At 42.8% G+C, this 19030-nt stretch overlaps 1 protein-coding gene and 1 long non-coding RNA gene across 7 annotated transcripts in view; one reads left to right on the forward strand and one right to left on the reverse strand.

Moving 5' to 3' along the window:
- Positions 1-19030, forward strand: part of COL8A1 (collagen type VIII alpha 1 chain) — a 97877-nt gene that overhangs the window by 38937 nt on the left and 39910 nt on the right. Inside the window, exon 2 of one of the 6 annotated variants that reach the window (XM_081908463.1) lies at positions 15112-15177. The exons of the other annotated variants lie outside the window; for them this stretch is intronic. The gene's annotated coding sequence lies outside the window, so the exon portion shown is untranslated. The remainder of the gene's footprint in view (positions 1-15111; positions 15178-19030) is intronic. 6 annotated transcript variants of the gene reach the window in all.
- On the reverse strand, positions 3042-17775 carry LOC309368503. Its single transcript, XR_014167796.1, has 3 exons — positions 17715-17775; positions 3968-4238; positions 3042-3185 (listed from the first exon to the last, which is right to left on the reverse strand). It is a non-coding gene; the product is annotated as an uncharacterized lncRNA (long non-coding RNA).

The following is a 19030-nucleotide window of genomic DNA, read 5'->3' on the forward strand; positions in this document are numbered from 1 at the left end:
CCGACTGGACCTAATGGTCAGGGGTCCCTTTACCTTTACCTAATATGCACTTTACAAAACAAGAGCAAGCCTTTGAAATTCTCATGTCTACGAATTTTCACAATATACATATACTAGGGTAAATTGGCTATTAAAATATATGTACAGTGGTACCTCAGGTTAAGAACTTAATTTGTTATGGAGGTCCGTTCTTAACCTGAAACTGTTCTTAACCTGAGGTACCACTTTAGCTAATGGTGCTTCCCGCTGTCAGAGCACGATTTCTGTTCTCATCCTGAAGCAAAGTTCTTAACCCGAGGTACTATTTCTGGATTAGTGGAGTCAGTAACCTGAAGCGTCTGTAACCTGAGGTACCACTGTATTAGGGAGAATACGTTATTTTAGTGGAAACTGCTCTGCAAAAATCATGAAGACTTTCTGCACGTGCTGTGGAGGGAAATGAGGCAGATGGGGCTCGTCAACTTGGGGCGGTAGCCCATCTAAGAGAAGGAAAACTCTGGTCCTGAACTTCTGCTGCCTGGCAGCTATACTCATTCATGGGAAAGGTTTTGGGAGTAAACCCTGATGAAAAATCTGTACCCGCTGCCTTGCCTGACATCATTGGGAGAAGAAAAGGCTAATGAGTAAACCCTACACAAATCTGGAGTGGAGTCCCTAGGGTGGTTGGATGGCATCTTGTACTCCTCATTCCAGCAACTCCTGCTGCCAAGCTGGTGCCAAATGTATTGCTTTCCTTTCCTTTGGACCACATCAGCGAAGCCAAGATGAGGGCCAGTCTGCCTATGGACCATTCCATCATGGATGTGATGTGCTGAAATCAGCATTTTAACCAGTGCTGGGAAAGGGATGAACTGATGAGCTGGTTCTGTGAAATACACGCTTGAGCAGTTGGAACACAGCATTAGTTAAATGATAGCCAGGAGGAAATGTTTTGTGCGGCAACAGCTGCTCTTGGCAAGGTTGTGGAATGCACAGAAAGATTTGGTTGGTTTGTCTAATGTGAGCCTCCTCACCTTTAAGGTGCACTGCACCCCCTAGAATATGCTGCCATGTGGTTCCTGGTGTTAGTATTGACTGAGATACATGTGTTGGAAGCAATCAGGCCATCACATGTTCCTTTCCCACTAATTAGAATGAGGGACCATTCTGCAATCTGATTATGATAAAGCCCTCTCAAAAATCAACATTATCAGTGCTTTTTTATGGCAGAATGTGCCAGAACACAGTTCTGGTATCTTTTGTGGTCAAATCCGCTCACCTTCTCTGGTGGGTGCATCTATCTCCTCGATCGAAAACCTCTTCTCAGGGTAAGAGCAAATGGTTTGCATGCAAAAAGTCCCATGTTAATTGCCTGGGCATTTCCCCATACAGAGGGCCAAGAATCCTGGGTATGTCCCCTGTCTAGAATCCTGGACTGCTGCTGTCTGTCAGTGTAGACAAAACTGATGCAGATGGACCAAGATTACTCAATATAAGGCAGCTTCTTATGTTCGTAGATGTCCCCGCTGCCATGCACTTTGGCAAACCGCTCAATCTCAGCCCCACATCTTCATTGTGAAGATTAGAATGCAACCTTATGGGTTTGTTGTAAGGCTTGCAGGAGATACTGTATGAGATGCTGGTTTTTGAATGCTAAAAGACGTTATACAAAGTGTTCTGCTTCTCTGGATGTGATAGGGTGTTGTTTCTTATTAGGAATGTGTACAGTAACACGTCTCCATTGTCTGAACTCCAAGGGAAGCCTTGCAACGAATTTGTCCCTCGAGCACTTTGGGCCCAGGATGCAGGAAACCTGGCAATTGCAGAAAGATGTTGGCAAGTGGATTTTGCAACCTACCGTTTGTGTAAAAATTCAGTTTATTAAAAACAATAAACACACAGCCCAGTGTTATGCCAATTTAATTATACAATTTTAGAGATTTAGTGCTCTCACCGATTTAATGGTTTGAGCATTATGAGTAAGATCCAGACAGATTCTGTTTCTAGTTTGGACTTGAAGATAAAAATGATGTAATAAAAGGAATTCAAATGAATCACCGCTTGGAGAAAGAGAAAAGAAGTTACTGAATTCTACAGAAGTTAGACAGGAAGGGGTAGTGTTTCTTTAAACACTTTAATTAACAAGCATCCTAATTCCTTCTGAATAATGTAGGTCAGTGATGGCCAAACTTGGCCCTCAAGCTGTTTTGGGACTACAACTCCCATCATCCCTAGCTAACAGGACAAGTGGTCAGGGATGATGGGAATTGTAGTCCTAATCAGCTGGAGGGCCACGTTTGCCCATCACTGATGTAGGTCTTTCCACATCATAATATAAGGGAAGATATTCAATATACTAATAGCAAACTCATTATCTGAGTGTGGATGCTTATGTAACCAGAATGGCACCAGCCATGCTCAAGAGGGTAAAGGTAAAGGGACCCCTGACCATTAGGTCCAGTCGTGGCCAACTCTGGGGTTGCGGTGCTCATCTCGCTTTACTGGCCAAGGGAGCCGGCATACAGCTTCCAGGTCATGTGGCCAGCATGACTATGCCACTTCCGGAGTGGTACCTATTTATCTACTTGCACTTTGAGGTGCTTTTGAACTGCTAGGTTGGCAGGAGCAGGGACTGAGCAATGGGATCTCACCCCGTCGCAGGCATTCGAACCGCCGACCTTCTGATCGGCAAGTCCTAGGCTCAGTGGTTTAGACCACAGCACCACCCATGCTCAAGAGGGAGGGATCAGCAAATATGGAGAAGCTTCAGGGTTTGCAGAAGAGCAAAATATTTGTTGGGGGAAAAGCCCCGGGAGTGGTTCTTACTCTTCCCCAAAACAGTACAATGAAGACAATTTTGGTATACTGTATATATGAACTTTTATTTAAAGCAGCCCTTTCATTGTAGATAACTAAGGTAAAAAACATTCATAGCAAGAGTCCGCGTCGTGATGGTGGTCAAATGGCCAAAAAGAAGGGAACCTGTTTGGTAGTCCATTTTCAGTGAATTCCTCCCAGATGCTTAAGCTCAGGTAAATTTAAGCATCACAGAAATCCCTTTCACAGCTGGGACCTGGTTGTATGGAAGCCTATAATGATAGCAGCTGCGTAATCATGAGCTGCTTCAGTGCAATGTCCAGAAATGTGGCCGTGTGTCCTCTCCTGTTATACAGAGCATAGTCCTCTTTATGAAGGGCTGTCCAAATCTGGTTTCAAAATAAAGGAGAGAAGAGGTTTTGATGTTGCCATCAACAATTAGCACCAGGACAGCAGACAGATCATGCACACAGGTCACCTAGTTGGTTTTCCCTGCAGTGGTGAGATTATATTTCTATGATGATTTCAAAAATTACACACACATATGCAAATCTTATGGTGATTATTTTATGCATCCTTTATGAGATTCATGCATGAAGTGGGCTACAGGGTGGTGGCTCCCATGATTCTGCTTAATCAATTATTATTTCCAAAAGACTCATCCTTGATTTCAGCAAGTCCCATCAAGTGTAAATGGACTTGCCATGTATCAGTTCAACTGGTGGTCTATCAGTAAGTAGCAGTATGTGCGGTATTGTCTGATATACAGCAAACATGCAAGAGATATTTTATTTCATGGTTCTTCTTAGAACCTTCTTTAGCACAGTTTGCCTTGCCTTTACAGCTAAGGTCAGCTGATCCACTTGGTCCCATTGGCAGAGAGGAACTCCTCAAACTCTTTGCTGGTGAACATAGAAGTATTGCTTGACCCAATTGTGTGTGGGAGGTCTGAAGAAACTGAATAATTGGCATAACTTTTCCATTGTTATGGGCAAAGGTGCTGTTTCAATGGAAAAGACCCCTAGTCACTTGGTGGTTGACCATAGTCCTATTTCACTTTCCCCATTCAACAACCAAGCTATTGAAGAAATTGCTACATTAAACTGCATTTAGCATAGACGAGCCAAGACAAACACCCATTTTAAAAAGATGAATGGACAGCACCACATACTCTTTGAGGTGTGAGAATATCTCGAAATGACTGAAGTCGATACGGTAAGTTTCCTCGCCTAGGTGTCATTCCAGCCAGTGTACACATGCTTCCAGCAGCAAGCGCAATAATTCCTCACTGTCACATCAGAAATGCCAATGGCTCCAAAGAGGGATAGACATTGTTGTCTTGATGCTACTTCTCCTAATATTCTGGCAGAAGTTGCCAATTCACAATTCACTGGTGGATTGGATTAAATCCTTTGTTTATCCATCACATTTCCACAGTGTGCCTGTGAATGCAACATGCAACCAAAAATTATAATCTACCAACAAAAATTACTGGAGCAGATTAACAGAGAATATTGAATAGCTTCACCACATTTCTTGACTCCTTTGCCATTGCTACTTCCAGCATTCTCTTCTGAAATGAGCAAGAGGAGCTTTAAAAGACAAAGGTTCTATATGCACTATACATTTGAAACAATATTCTACCACTTTAAACAGTCATGGCTTCCCCAAAAGAATTATGGCAGCTGTAGTTCGTTAATGGTACTGAGAGCTGTTAGGAGACCTTTAGTCCCCTCAGAGAACTACAATCCCCAGAGTTCGCTGGGAAGTTTAGTTCTCCACATTTCCATATCAGATCACAGGTAGGGTGGTGGTGGTGGTTGTTTTTAAAAAAAAAAACCTCACAAAAAATCACCAGCATTTAAATGCAAACTTATCCTAACATACATGCAATTTTGCCTAATATGCACATGGGGGTGAGGGGGAAGAAAACCTCTGAAATCACTGGGTTCAGGGTCATTTTGGATGCACTCCCTTTGTGACCGAACCTTGCAGTGAAAACAGTAGCAGAAGCTCATGTGTTTATGAGCCTCAGGAACAGATCCCTGAAGTATCAGCAAAAGAGGTGCTATTATTAAAACTAATCCACGGCATGGGGAGGGGGAGGGGAGAGTCATTTTAGGACATCCTGGTTGCACCGTTCCATCTGGAATTCTTTCCTACACTGTAGGAAATGAACAAGAAATGTTAGTAGTAGGGGTGTGTCCTCTACTAAAGCAGCACATTCTTTGAAATGCTGCCGCCGCAATCCAAGAATCTGGAAGCAGTCAAATAATCACCATCCTCTTCGAGCCAGAGCCTGGAAGAAGAAAAAGAATACCTTCAGGATGCTGTTCATAGCATGGCTTCTTGTCACACATACACAGGTCACCTCGGACCTGTGTGAAATTCTCTGCTGACTTACACTCGGCATTCATAACTCCCTGAAAAACGAGGATTTCTGAAAAGGTTCAGGACGTGGCCTTTTCACAGCTATGCATTAACCAGCTTAGAGAGGGAGAAAGTCACAGGACATCCCAGTGATAACTATTTTCTCAAAGGCAAATCAACACATTAAATGGAATCTTTGTGTTACGAGTTTAGTAGAAATTAATGCACTCCTACCCTCTGTGTCACTCCTGTGTTGGGTCACATCCGTACCATCCATTTAAAGCACTCTTACACCACTTTAAGTGTCATGGTTCCCCCTCGCATACACACACAGAGAGAGAATCCTGGGAACTGAAGTTTGTTAAGTATGCTGTGAGTTGGTAGGAGTCTCCATAATAAACCACAGTTCCCAGGATTCTGTGAGGGAGAGCCATGACTCTTAAGGTGGGGTATAAGTTTGTTTTTATATGTGTGGTGAGGTTGAGCACTTGGTCTCCAGCACATTATGCATAGACACATGCAAAACTGACATGGACCAGATATGAACTGATCCATCCGTTCCTAGACTACAGCCTCTAAACTCTTATTTGTATGAGCAAATGCCTGTACGGTGTGTACAAAATTAGTACTTCTTCCATTATCCCATAAGAGAAATGATAGGGAGAAGTCTGTCCCCATCACCATTAACTTACTAAGGTGTTAATGACTCGAAATGGGTTTTCACATCTTCTGCACCCCCGCAAAAGGTGTTCGACTGTTATACTGCTCATTGAACTGGCATTTCACTATTACTTAGAGTTTTTAACCAAGAGAGAGAGAGAGAGAGAGAGAGAAGTATTTTGCTGCCAAGTAAAAGATTTGTTCAAAAATAAATAGGTGGTAAAATGGTGCTGCTGCAAAGATTAAAGTGAATGTGTGCAGAGCTGTGATAGGTTCACATGTCAAAATCTTAGCTCTTAATGAAGACAGAAGATTGTTGCCAATGGCATTTACCCCTGTGGAGATTTCACTACTCTTCTGTCTTTCATGGGGGACGGGGGATGGAACTGGGCTTTCTGTAAGAGTAAAGATGGAAACATCACTTGAAAAAGAGGGGAACAAATGGATGACACCATTGTGTGGCAGGAATGTACCCTACTGTACAAAGGTAAGAATTACACCCATTGCTCTGCTTTCTTTTACCTCTGGTCTTAACCAATTTTTGCCTTTGGCTTTGTCCACCACTGGACTAAACACCCTCAAAATTATTCATGGGGGGGATGCAACTGTTGGGCAGAACAAGGTCTTTCACCCTTGGTTTAACTGAATCCAACTATGGTACAGCTTTAGGGGTGGGGTCAGTGCTGGATTTACTTATAAGCTAAACAAGCTATAGCTTAGGGCCCCACTCTCTTGGGGGCCCAAAAAAAATTTAAAGGGGGGGGACTGGATGTACATTTCCAAAATATAAGATAAAAAACAAATAAAATAAAACCTACTGTACATACAGCAACAGTGTTTTGTGCTGTGTAGACTCCTATGATGTAAGTAATGGGCCCCGCCTGCTAGCTTGCTCCCTAAAATATCACTGGTTTGCTCATTTCTATATCAATTACTTTGATAAAATACATATTTTGTTATGAGCAAATGGCTTTAGATACCTATTGGGTCTATAAATTACCATATAGCATATATTCAACACACAAAAAAGTGACCTTTTGTTATTGACAAAGGACATCTGGACATATAAAGGGCCCCGTTACCTTCAGTAGATTAGGACCTCATCAACTCTAGATCCAGCCCTGGGTGGGGTGAGGGTCTTTTCCTCTCTGCACAACTTGTTTTCTGGCAATCTGATGAAAGAGACACTGTCTGCTTCAGAAGAACATATTTATTTCTTCTCCTTGCATATTTGCAAATAAAGCAAATATCACCAGTGTTCTCTCATCCAAAGAACATGAAACCCTGTAGCCCTGGGCCTGGAACTTCTAACAGTTTGGAGAAGTGAGGTGAGGGTAAAACAGTATGTTCTGTAGACAGTTCTGGGCCATTGCAGCCTGAAGTACAAGGGCCTCATACTGTGCAAGTTCATTGGTCTGGGCACTCAACAGAAAGGTGAGTAAGAGCCTCAAAGACTAGCAGAAATATTAAGGAGAGTTTCTAAGCCATGTAGAAGGCAGACTCATACACAATGTGTTGAAATAGAAATGGATGGGGGCAAATAGTTCCTCATGCAATGGGCTGAGCTGTGTGAGCAATATAGAACATGGAAGAAGTATATTCTGGGCCAGGTGGCTCATTTGGAAGGGTGAGCCTGTCTGGTGTGGTGGTTAAAGTGCTGAGATAGCAGGGTTGTAACCCACACTCAGCCATGAAGCTTAATGGTTGACCTTGGGCCAGTCTCCCTCTCTCCCATCCTGACCTACCTCATATGACTGTTGTGATGTTAAAATGGGGAGATGGGAACCATGAACACCACCACCTTGAGGTCCTTGAAGGAAAGATGGAATATACATGGAAGAATTAAATAATTAGATTAGATTAGATAGAATTATCCACTTGGAGAACAGATCAACAAATGGCTTTGAGAAGAGAACAGATATCCATAAGGATAAAACAAAATAAGAGGGGCATAATAATTTAATAATAATTTTATTATCTGTACCCAGCCTCTGTACCTCTGACTAGCTTGCCCCAGGCACTCTGGGCAGCTTACAACATACCGGTATATAAAAACAAAAGCATAGGATGACTGACCATTACACGGGTGTTTAGCTTGCAAGTAACCACCAGACGACCACCAGGAACAACTGGTGTTGTGGGACAGAGCCACTCACCCACCCAGCACTGGCATCACAGCAGCTTAACTGGATGGGGATGGAGCAGGCCACAATGACAGCATGAGTGGAGATGAGCAGACACACTGGTGGGAATGCCCCATCTCATCCAGGTAATCTGCATCAATGCCAGTGTTGAGAGGGCAGCACCTCACCACCACACTGGCTACTACTGGGGACCCCATCCATCCCTGGAAGTTACTTGTTTAGGACAAATGAGGCATGGCCCCACCACTGTCACCCTGCCCTCAGGTAGCCACCACCTTGCCTGTCTTCTTTTTAACAACAAGCCCAGGGGTTGGCACTGCTTGTCAGTTTCCTCCTCCTTAGTCTCAGTGTTGCCCTTGTAGGACTCAGCAGCAGGGAGGAGGATGGGAGCAAAACTAGAATTAGCTGGCTCCACATGCCATTGGCTACTGTTTGTCTGCCTTCCTACCAGCTCCAATGGGCACCAGCCACCACTGGCATCTATGCCCCCAAATGTTAACTAGTGTTGAAAATGAATCAAGGCTAAGATGTTAGTATCAAGTTATGGTGGGGGGCGGCGTTACCTGAGCACATTTGTTCATCTCTTACTGTCATTTGCATTGGAAATGACAGTGTAAAACTGAGCCTGTAAGGTGATGTGTTTATGAAAAAGAAACTATTTCTCCCATAAGGTTTTGCACTTGACAAAGAAAACATAAGTATCCTTATTTATACTGCATGAACAAAAGGATCGTGATATGGCAGTGAGCAAATGTAAATGGGGCGGATCCATGACCCTGCCAGAGAATTTTTAGAAGATTAACTCGAAATGATACATTTCCCAACAGTTTAGAAAGCACACTGGTAGATTTTTATTATTATTATTTACTGTCGTCACACAATATTCCCTTCCAAGTATTTAACATTTGCAGGATTTCATAATTCAATGTGTACAGTCCATAAATAAGTTGAAAAATGTCATGTCCACCAAAGAGACTAGTTGTGGGGCTATTCTGTGATGTGGGAAAATAAGCCACTCTGAGACCCGTAAAAGGGTTGTCCCTACATTACACTGAGCACAGGTCCAAGCTCTTGTGCAAGTGTATATACTTGTTCATTTGTATAGCTCAATTGTTGCATGTACAGTTTTCAGATAGTACACTTGTTGAATGTAACACATGAACACACAAACAGTGTGCCTTGAATCAGGGGGACACAGTGGGTAGCAAAGTTGTCAAAAAGGAAAGACTGGCTAAAACAGGGTAAAGTGTGGCAACAAATACAAATGCCACACTTTATGGATGGTCTCTTGCATAAGCTAAAAGGTCTTCTGTGTATACCCAGTATATCTGAAGGAGTGTCTCCTCCCCCATCGTTCAACCTGGACACTGAGGTCCAGCCCCAAGGGCCTTCTGGCGGTTCCCTCACTGCAAGAAGCGAAGTTACAGGGAACCAGGCAGAGGGCCTTCTGTGGTGCCCGCACTGTGGAATGCCCTCCCATCAGATGTCAAAGAAATAAACAACTATCTGATGTTTAGAAAACATGTGAAGGTAGCCGTATTTAGGGAAGTTTTTAATGACTGATGTTTTAATGTATTTTTAATCTTTTGCATGGGTTTATTTTTGTAGTTGAAGATGTTAAGTGTTTGGGTTTGAAAACATAATTATGAATAGATATAGCCCTGTCCATGGCACTTTGCAATCAGAGAAAGCGGGAAAATGAATACAGTCTGACATTTGAGGATGGCTTGGGGTGGAAAAGGCAAAGATAATGGACACTGGCAATTACATGAACTTAGATTACCTTTGTGGCTGGGCAAGTAGACTGAAGGGCTAAGTCAAGCCCCGCTTCGAGCCAAGCAGTTTAGGGTGGCAGCTTGAGTAGATAAATGCCGAAGATCTAGATCTTGCTAAGAGCTTTTTCATTAGCTAGGGTGTTTTCAAAGTTTTCCACAAGGCAGCAGTGGGTGGGTCTCCAAATGGGAGCCAAGCATGAAAATGGCATGTGTTTTATTTTATGTAAAGCTCTTCCAAGTACAGAGAGGTAAAGGGAGCCAGCTAAGTAAGTCTGTGTTGACATGTAAAAAAAAAGGTCAGACAGGAATAAGTGGCCTCAGAGATGTTATGCGATTGAAACGAACCTCACATTCCGAAGTCCGAAGGACAAGGAAATGAAAAGGAGTCCAAACAAGCGCCCCACATCATCCGTGTAACCGAGCGGCTGTAGTCACCGTCCCTTTGGCTCAGGATTTCTGCTGCGTTCCAGTAGACAGAAAGCACCTGGGAACACTCTGCCGAAAGGGCTTGATTCCTTGACAGCTCTGGATGATGGCCTACATAAGCGAGGAGGGAAGAAAGGGGGGCATTGTCTTCCTCCCTGCTACGGTGCTGCTTAATAGATCACCTCCAGAAGCTAACATTTATTACACTCATAGAACTCCCCCCCCCCCCGCTTTTCTCTAGACAGTCAGTGTAAGAAACTTGTTTTAAAAAACATGTTTTTGGGAGTCTGAGTGCTTGCTGCTCCAGGATAAACTTGCTGCACATGTTGAGGGGTTTGCATCAGTTAATTTTGGGAAAGCTTGGTGCAGGCGTTGGATTCAGAACATGTGCGTGGGCAGCCACATCCACAGGTACATTCCTATGTCTTGCAGCCCCATCTGTTAATCCCCTGATGGACACGACTTTCTTCTGCTTTTTGGAAATCTTACAGGCTGATGAATGTTAGATGGCTTGGAGCAGGGTTCTTTCTTGATTGACATTCAGGGCCTTTTCAAATCAAGAAAGAACCCTGGATTTTGATTTCCTCTCCATAGTGTAATACTACACCCAGTGTTTTTTTCTGGGGGGATGCAGGGGTACTCATACCCCTAAACATTTTGTGAATCTAACGGGAGAAGAAACTTTAAAAAAATTAAAAAATAAGTTTCTTCTCTGGCACGGTGAATCGTCAGTTCTGTTGCTACCACCTATGGTGATCTTATTTCTTGTCATAGTGTTTCCTGAGTCTCAGACGGAAGCGGGCGTTTAATGTGTGAAGTAGGAGTTGGAATCTAGCACTGTGATTGGTCAGTTTCATTGTTACCACCTCCAATGGCGGCTTCATTTCCTTTTCTGGTGATTTTCTTGAGTCAAAATGAGAGTGCCCCTAAACATTTTTTAAAAGAAAAAAAGTGCTGCTTATGCTACTTTTGATCCATCTGCCTCCTTGGTAACATAGGAAAGATGTGCCGACCAGCATTGAAAGCTGAAGGTCCATATACTTCACAAAAACATCATAGGCTGCTGCATACATACCATACATTCAAAGCACATTTTAAAACCCTCTCTGCTAGCCCATTGCCCTTGAGTACAGTGAAGGATGCTAGCCTGTTACAGTGGTAACTCAGGTTACATAAGCTTCAGGTTACATACGCTTCAGGTTACAGACTCAGAACCCAGAAATAGTACCTCAGGTTAAGAACTTTGCTTCAGGATGAGAACAGAAATTGTGCTGCAGCGGCGCGGCGGCAGCAGGAGGCCTCATTAGCTAAAGTGGTACCTCAGGTTAAGAACAGTTTCAGGTTAAGAACGGACTTCCAGAATTAATTAAGTTCTTAACCAGAGGTACCACTGTACTACTGTTGAAGTAAGATTGAACCACCAATCCAGTTGGCTTCTCTAAGGCTACGTACATAACTTTATAGCACATTCAGATAACATCAGGGATTGAGGTGGATTGAGGCAGCCGCTTTGGGTGGTAGAATCCCAAGGGGTGGCACTCCTGTGGGGGCCCTACCCACCCCTCCTGCCACTCCTGGAGAAGTGGCTTCTGGTGAGATCTTGCAGAGCTGTCACAAGATCTCACTGCGGCCACCATTTTTCCTTGCTTATCCTGTGGCGGTGGGATGCCCATCCCGCGTTGCTGCAGCTTCTGGGTTCCAATGAGATCTAATGGAATTCTTGCAAGATCTCATCAGAAGCTATATAGCCCCAGTAAGCAAGGCAAAGCAGGGCAGGGGACGGTAGCAGGAGGAGGCAGCACCTTCCTGTTTTGCCTCAGGCATCAAAATGGGACAGGCTGCCTCTCCGGCCAAAGAATCCTGGGAACTGTGGCTTGTTCAAGGTGCTGGGAATTGTAGCTCTGTGGGGGATACACTATAGTTCCCTGAATTCTTTGGAGGCGGGTAGAAATGTGTTTTAAAGTTGTGGTGTATACACAGCCTATGTTGAATGAGGGGGTGTTTTGTCCTTCACCAGGGAACATAGAAGCTGCCTTACAGCAAGTCAGAGACCATTGGTCTTTTAGCTCAGTATTATTCACACTGACCAGCTGTGGCTCTCCGGGAATTCAGGCAAGAGCCTCTCTTACCCAACCTGAGATGCTGGGGATTGAGCCTAAGACAGACTACGTGTAAAGCGGATGCTTTATCAATGAGCTTCAGTCCTTCCCGGAATGTCTTTGACCGGCCTTCAGTGCTGTACCTGGGGCATTGTGGGAAGTTAAAATGGCATCTAGATTTAAAGAGCTGCATGGTACATATCCATAGTCAGTCCTGCCATCATCCTGGGTCTCTGGCCTGAAGCTTCCGTGTGCTGACACCAGCCCTGGTGTGAATGCCACAAAAACCAAGCCAATAAGAAGCTTGAAATCCTACACGAAGGAGGAAGAATTTAACAAGGCAAAGTCCAGTAGTCAATGCTACAAGAAGGGATGCTAAAATGCCCCCCTTTTCTGTTTCCGAAAGTAAATATACTATCTTTAAAAACTCCCAGGATGCTTGTTATGCACATCTGTGAAGCTATTGTCAGTTCCAGGTTCCCAATCTGGTCATAAACCAAACTGGCCTGAACTTTCCTAGCAAGGGGCTTAGCCTTGCCAAACCAACTGTGGTGACCTCATATTCACAAGATTTCATAAAAAGCAGAAATGACACATTTATTCACTTTCGGAACAGTATTTAAACTCTGAGGGGGTGTGTGTGCTATTTTAGGCCTTTAGAGGTCCCCAATAGGTCTCACAGTGTGAGGCTGTCTAGAATACTGCATTCTGAGTTCTGGAGCCCTATGGATGATGTCGTGTGTGTTTGTTAAAGCAGAGCAATGTAGCGTTGTTGTCGTTTTTTAAACTTAAATGAGAGCCAGTGTGGTGTAGTGGTTAAGAGCAGTTGACTTGTAATCTGGTGAACCGGGTTTGATTCCCTGCTCCACCACATGCAGCGGCTGGGTGACCTTGGGCCAGTCACACTTCTTTGAAGCCTCTCAGCCTTACCTCACAGAGTGTCTGTTGTGGGGGAGGAAGGGAAAGGAGAATGTTAGCTGCTTTGAGACTCCTTAGGGTAATGATAAAGCGGGGTATCAAATCCAAACTCTTCTTCTTCTTCTTTCTTTAAAAATCCTCCACTGATGTGCTTTAATAATAATCCAGAGTTTTTCAATGTTCCAGAGACAACATTTTGGACTGCATTTGGAAATACAGTGCAGAAACAAAGCAACAAAATGACACGAGTACTAGAGAGTCCCAGGTCTGACTTGCGGGGCGGCAGCAGGAGGGGGGGCATGTATTGACAATGAGTTTTGACCCAGGAAGGGGGGAAACCCCTGATTCACTCCAATTCACTTCACTGTTTGGTATATAGGTAAAGGTAAAGGGACCCTTGACCATTAGGTCCAGTCTGGCTGACTCTGGGGTTGCAGTGCTCATCTCGCTTTATTGGCCAAGGGAGCCGGCGTACAGCTTCCGGGTCATGTGGCCAGCATGACTAAGCTGCTTCTGGTGAACCAGAGCAGCACACAGAAACGCCATTTACCTTCCCGCTGGAGCGTACCTATTTATCTACTTGCACTTTGAGGTGCTTTCGAACTGCTAGGTTGGCAGGAGCAGGGACCGAACAACGGGAGCTCACCCCGTCACGGGGAATCGAACCGCCAACCTTCTGATCGGCAAGTCCCAGGCTCTGTGGTTTAACCCACAGCGCCACCCACGTCCCATTGTTTGGTATATACAGAGCACCAATGTACACACTTGGCAATGGTGTCATCACACAGAAATACTGCTTGTGAGCTGTTTTATGCAATGAACACAATTTTAAAAAGCACATTGGAGCAACAATTTTCATTCTTGTGTCCAAAGTGTGTAGAGTTAAGGGTCTACTTTCAACAGCGCATAATTTTATAAGTAAGCAAATGTTATAGAGATAACTAGAAACTTTGTCAAGCTGAGGGCTGTATTTCCTTCTGGGCAATCTTATGCATAGATGAATATATAGAAATGTTTACTTTCACTGCCACTTAGTTTTAATGTATCTATGTAGGTTTTTTGTTTGGTTAGTTATTAAGTTGCTCTGGGTTGCCTTGGGCAAGATAAAGCAACTAACAGAGTCAAGAAACAAAATAATAAAAATAATAAAAATGTAAATAGAGTGATCTTTCCCATTGTGGGAGAAAGCTGTGACTGAATCAATTGCGTGCCTTCTCAGCTTGCTGTCCCACTGCTGATGGGCAGATTCCTGATCTCCCTTCTTACGGTTCTTTATTTTAGAGCTGAACTGGTCAGTGCTTCAAATAGAGGACACCCTGAAATAGAGGACTGTCCTCTGTTAACAGAACATGTAGATACTGTAATGTACTGTATATGTGTAGGTACTATGTATACATGTAGGTACTATAACGTACTGCAAGCAACAGCTCAGCTGTTAAAGTGGACCAGTAGCAAGGCACAGGCAATATGCTGCAGTTTTATACCTCATTAACTGTCATGGCTTCCTTCAAGAATCCTGGGAATTGTAGTTTGGAGAGGTGTAGAGAGCAACCCTACGTCTCCACCTCCAGTGAACTTCAGTTTCCATATTTTATTGAGAAAAGGGAATGGCTGTTAAACCAGTTTACATTTGTATTGTGGAACTAGCCTTGCAGTTCTGTTTCCCTGGCTTTTAACTGACAAAATCCCTTTATTATGTCTCCTTGTAAGCCTTATATGACCTTTATATACACAGCACACATTCAGATATTTGAGTAGGTTGTTCAGTACTTTCCTAACTCATAATGAAATTCCTGGGAGTTCTATCAAATGACTTCAGTGGAAAAGAGAGGTAGGCCAATCAGACAGGCAGACTTTTTGTAAATCCAGCAATTAATATTTCAGCAGCTTCATTTATTTTTATATCTCTTTTCTCGGATCCAGGTTTGCTTCAACAGTACATGCCTAACATTTGTCTCACAAGAACATCCAAGGGAAGATTGTTGACAGGCAAATGGTGGCTAATACATTACATACATTATGAATTAAGCAACTTTTAGTTGGCCCATAGAAATTTCTCACTGAATGCCATTACAAATTGCATTCGTTGTACATTTCCATTTCCACTGGTTCTAAGGGATTTTATTTCTTTTTGAAAGGTCAGCTCTGTAACGACTTATGGCCAGACATTTGCTTGCAATCCTGCACAATCATTGAGCTCAGTGGGGCTTACTTCTCAGCAAGGATTTCACTGCAGCTTGTTTACTACTGAGAGGCAGCCCTAGTTTAGAATGCAAAACCACTATAATTGGTGAATGCCAGTAGAGACACAAGTGGGCAGAATATTGAATATGACTCTTACCTTCAATCCAACCATGCAGAAGTCAAAGATCTTTCTCTCTCTCTCTCTCCACACCCACCCACACACCCTCCATCCTTCATTCATTCATCCAAGCAAGCAAGCAAGCAAGACACACTTGCACAGTTCAAAGACACACTCCAGCTAGCAGATTTTTTCTAGTACCACTTCCAAGTAGGAATGGGTGAATCGTTTGGGGTTCTCATTTTCCCAATCTTAAGTTCACTTTACTACATTTTCACATCGGTTTGAAAATACTTTTTTTTCTTTTTTAAAAAAGTTCTCATGGACATTCATCAGAATTTTCATGTGAATTCCTAATAGACACATTTTTTGCAAGCCATTTGACACTATATAATGTACATTTAATATTGTTTTTGCTCATATTACATTATGTATGTGCACTTTACTTAGGATATACATTTTTCCATACATTAATTGGCCGGAGAACTGCAATTGAGAAATTTTTTTTGGGGGGGGGGGATTTTGAAGGATGTCTGTGTTTCAGTTCTGATATTGTTTCATGAAGTGTGAATTATTGTTATTGTTATTACATCCATCTGAATGGGTTCCCCTGGCCACTCTAGGCGGCTTCCAATAAATTAAAACACAGTACAACATTAATTCACCTTTAAATGTGAAGCGGCCTGAATTGCCTCCCCATCCCCACTTTCCAATTCAGTTGCTGTTCTGCTGTTTTCTTCGAATTGCTCACATATATTCCCCTCAGGTGTCGCAGAAGGAAATGCTTCCTGCTTGCATGTTCCAAACATTCTTTTGGTCATACAACCCTTTCAGAGTTAAGTACCCTGGCAGACTGCTCCTGCTAGGAATGGCTTAATTCCCCCACCAAAGAAGAGGTGTTGTTGTTTAAATAAAGTAGCTACTGTAACAGATTTGCTGATATGTTAAGAGCATTACAGGATCTAGAGTTAGCTTTGGGAAGCAAATCTCATAAAATACTGACAGAAATTAAACAGTGAATTACTGGAAATGCAGAAGACATTGTAAAACAAGGTGACCTGACTTGTACCAGATAAGAATGGGAACAAAATGGCTGGCTGAAGAAGATGCACTAGATGACATGAAAATGTTGTATCGCTTGTTTATTGAGCATTCATATGTGCATGCAGTGCTTACACAACATTGCCAACTGGTGGTTGTTATCCCATATTCTTCCCGTCACTTTTTGGACTTTTTGCATTAGACAATGGACAATCTCATTGCGCTAGAAAGTGCCAACTAGCAACCATCTTTTAAGGCAGGCCTGTCCAAAGTCCTTTTTGGGGTCCTAATGTGGACACCAGTTGATTTAATCTGGCCCCTGTGGCAGTATATGTCCTGGGGGAAATCCTGAAAAAAGCTCAACAACTTTGGGGCACGTTCACTTCATCCAATCTGGCCCTCTTTGAAAAAAGTTTGGGCACCCCTGTTTTAAGTGAACAAACAATTCGTCTGGAGCACCCAAAGACTGCATTCAGATGGTCACTCACAGGGCCAGATTTAGGGTTGATGAGGCCCTTAGCCACTGAAGGTAATGGGGCCCTGTGTCCTTTGTCAACAACAAATTGTCGCTGTTTTTTGTGTTGAATATATGCGATATGGTAATTTATGGACCTAATAGGTATCTAAAGCCATTTGCGCATGTTGCCATGCAACCAGTCCATACAGAATGTAGGCACCCTATATATAGAAATGAGCAAACCAGTGATATTTTAGGGATATTTTAGGCTAGCAGGCGGAGGCCATTACTTACATCATAGGCGCCTATACAACACAAAATACTGTTGATGTATGTAAGTTTTTTATCTTATATTTTGGAAATGTACATCCAGGTTTTTTTCCTTTAAATTTTTTTGGGGCCCCCCAAGAGAGTAGGGCCCTAAGCTATAGCTTCTTTAGCTTATACGTAAATCTGGCACTGGTCACTCACTACACAGTCAATAAGAATAGCAAAATGTACATAATCCATTGGGTGCAGTATCATAAAACACCCACATGTAATTTGAACTAGTCTTCAGGAGGCAGCTGCTTCTCTGCTTCTTAGCTTCCATATGTAAACAGACTACCGCATTTCTTGGCTGCAGTCATTTGTGTAACCAATATGCTGTTAAGGGTGGGATCCATCCAGAGGCCCCCTTAGGTCAGTGATGTGAAATTAAGAGCACTTCAGTTTCCCATTCCTTACCTGTAGGCAAGTTGATGGATGCATTCTTGGCATGGATCTCATAACATCTATCCTTGAAGGCTAGCGCTCATTAAAGCAAGGCATCAGTTTTACGGATATGTTTCACTCTCTCCAAAGAATCAAATTCAAAGCAATTCCACCCCCATCGTTCAGCCTGGAGGTCCAGCTCCGAGGGCCTTCTGGCGGTTCCCTTACTGCGAGAAGTGAGGTTACAGGGAACCAGGCAGAGGGCCTTCTTGGTAGTGGCACCTGCCCTGTGGAACACCCTCCTGTCATATGTCAAGGAAATAAACAACCATCTGACTTTTAGAAGACATCTGAAATCAGCCATGTTTAGGGAAGTTTTTAATGTTTGATGTTTTAGCGTGTTTTTAATATTCTCTTTGGAGCCGCCCAGAGTAGCTGGGGAAACCCAGCCAGATGGGCAGGGTATTAATAATAATAATAATAATAATAATAATAATAATAATAATAATAATAATTGATGATGATGATGATGCACATCCATAGATCAGGTCCTATCCTTAATTCTATGTCTCAGGACAATGCGGCATTAAGAAAGAATAGTTCAAAGCAGTGGCAATCATACTAAAATAGATATAATTAAAAAAAGGAACTATTATTGCTTGGTGTAATTCCCCTCTGAACAACATATATTGTTTTATTGTAGAATGACAGCTTGTGACTGTAGATGCAAAGTTCAAGCCAAATAATTTATGTGCCAAATACACTTAGAGCTCTTAAGCCAGTCATGCCATCAGACTGTCTGCTACTTCAAAAGCCATACAACTGGAAACACAAGACTCAGCTGTGCTCTTACAACTTGTGAAATATCCTATGTGAGGTCAGCATCTTGAATTAAAACCTAGGGAATTTTCTGGGAAATGTTCCCTGCCCCGCTTCCCCTCACCCCCCGCAGCTTCAATACAGTCATAGATTGCTACAGATTTTTCAAAACTTCATTGTCTCCCTGTGAACATTAAGAACATTTCTCAACAACCTTGGCTGCTGTTTGTATATTTAAAGGGGGTTTTTTTGTTTGTTTTTAAAAGCAGATTTTCTTAAAGCTACTAGATTTTCAGCTTGTGCAGAATTAAATTGTGGAGGTGAACACAATTCAATAAGCTAGTTGGCTTTATTTTTTAAAACTTATATCTGGTTTACAGTTTTAATGGAAAGATGTGACAGATTTTTAAATTCATGAGAAACTTTCCCCCCCTCTATATATATGACTCATGAGTCATGAAATAAAATTTTCTGTTTTTATTCTGAAATTATCTTTTCTGCATTTCTGAAATTACACCATTAATGTAAAA

Source organism: Podarcis melisellensis (assembly GCF_964234715.1).
Source record: "Podarcis melisellensis genome assembly, chromosome: 4".
Classification (NCBI taxonomy): domain Eukaryota; kingdom Metazoa; phylum Chordata; class Lepidosauria; order Squamata; family Lacertidae; genus Podarcis; species Podarcis melisellensis.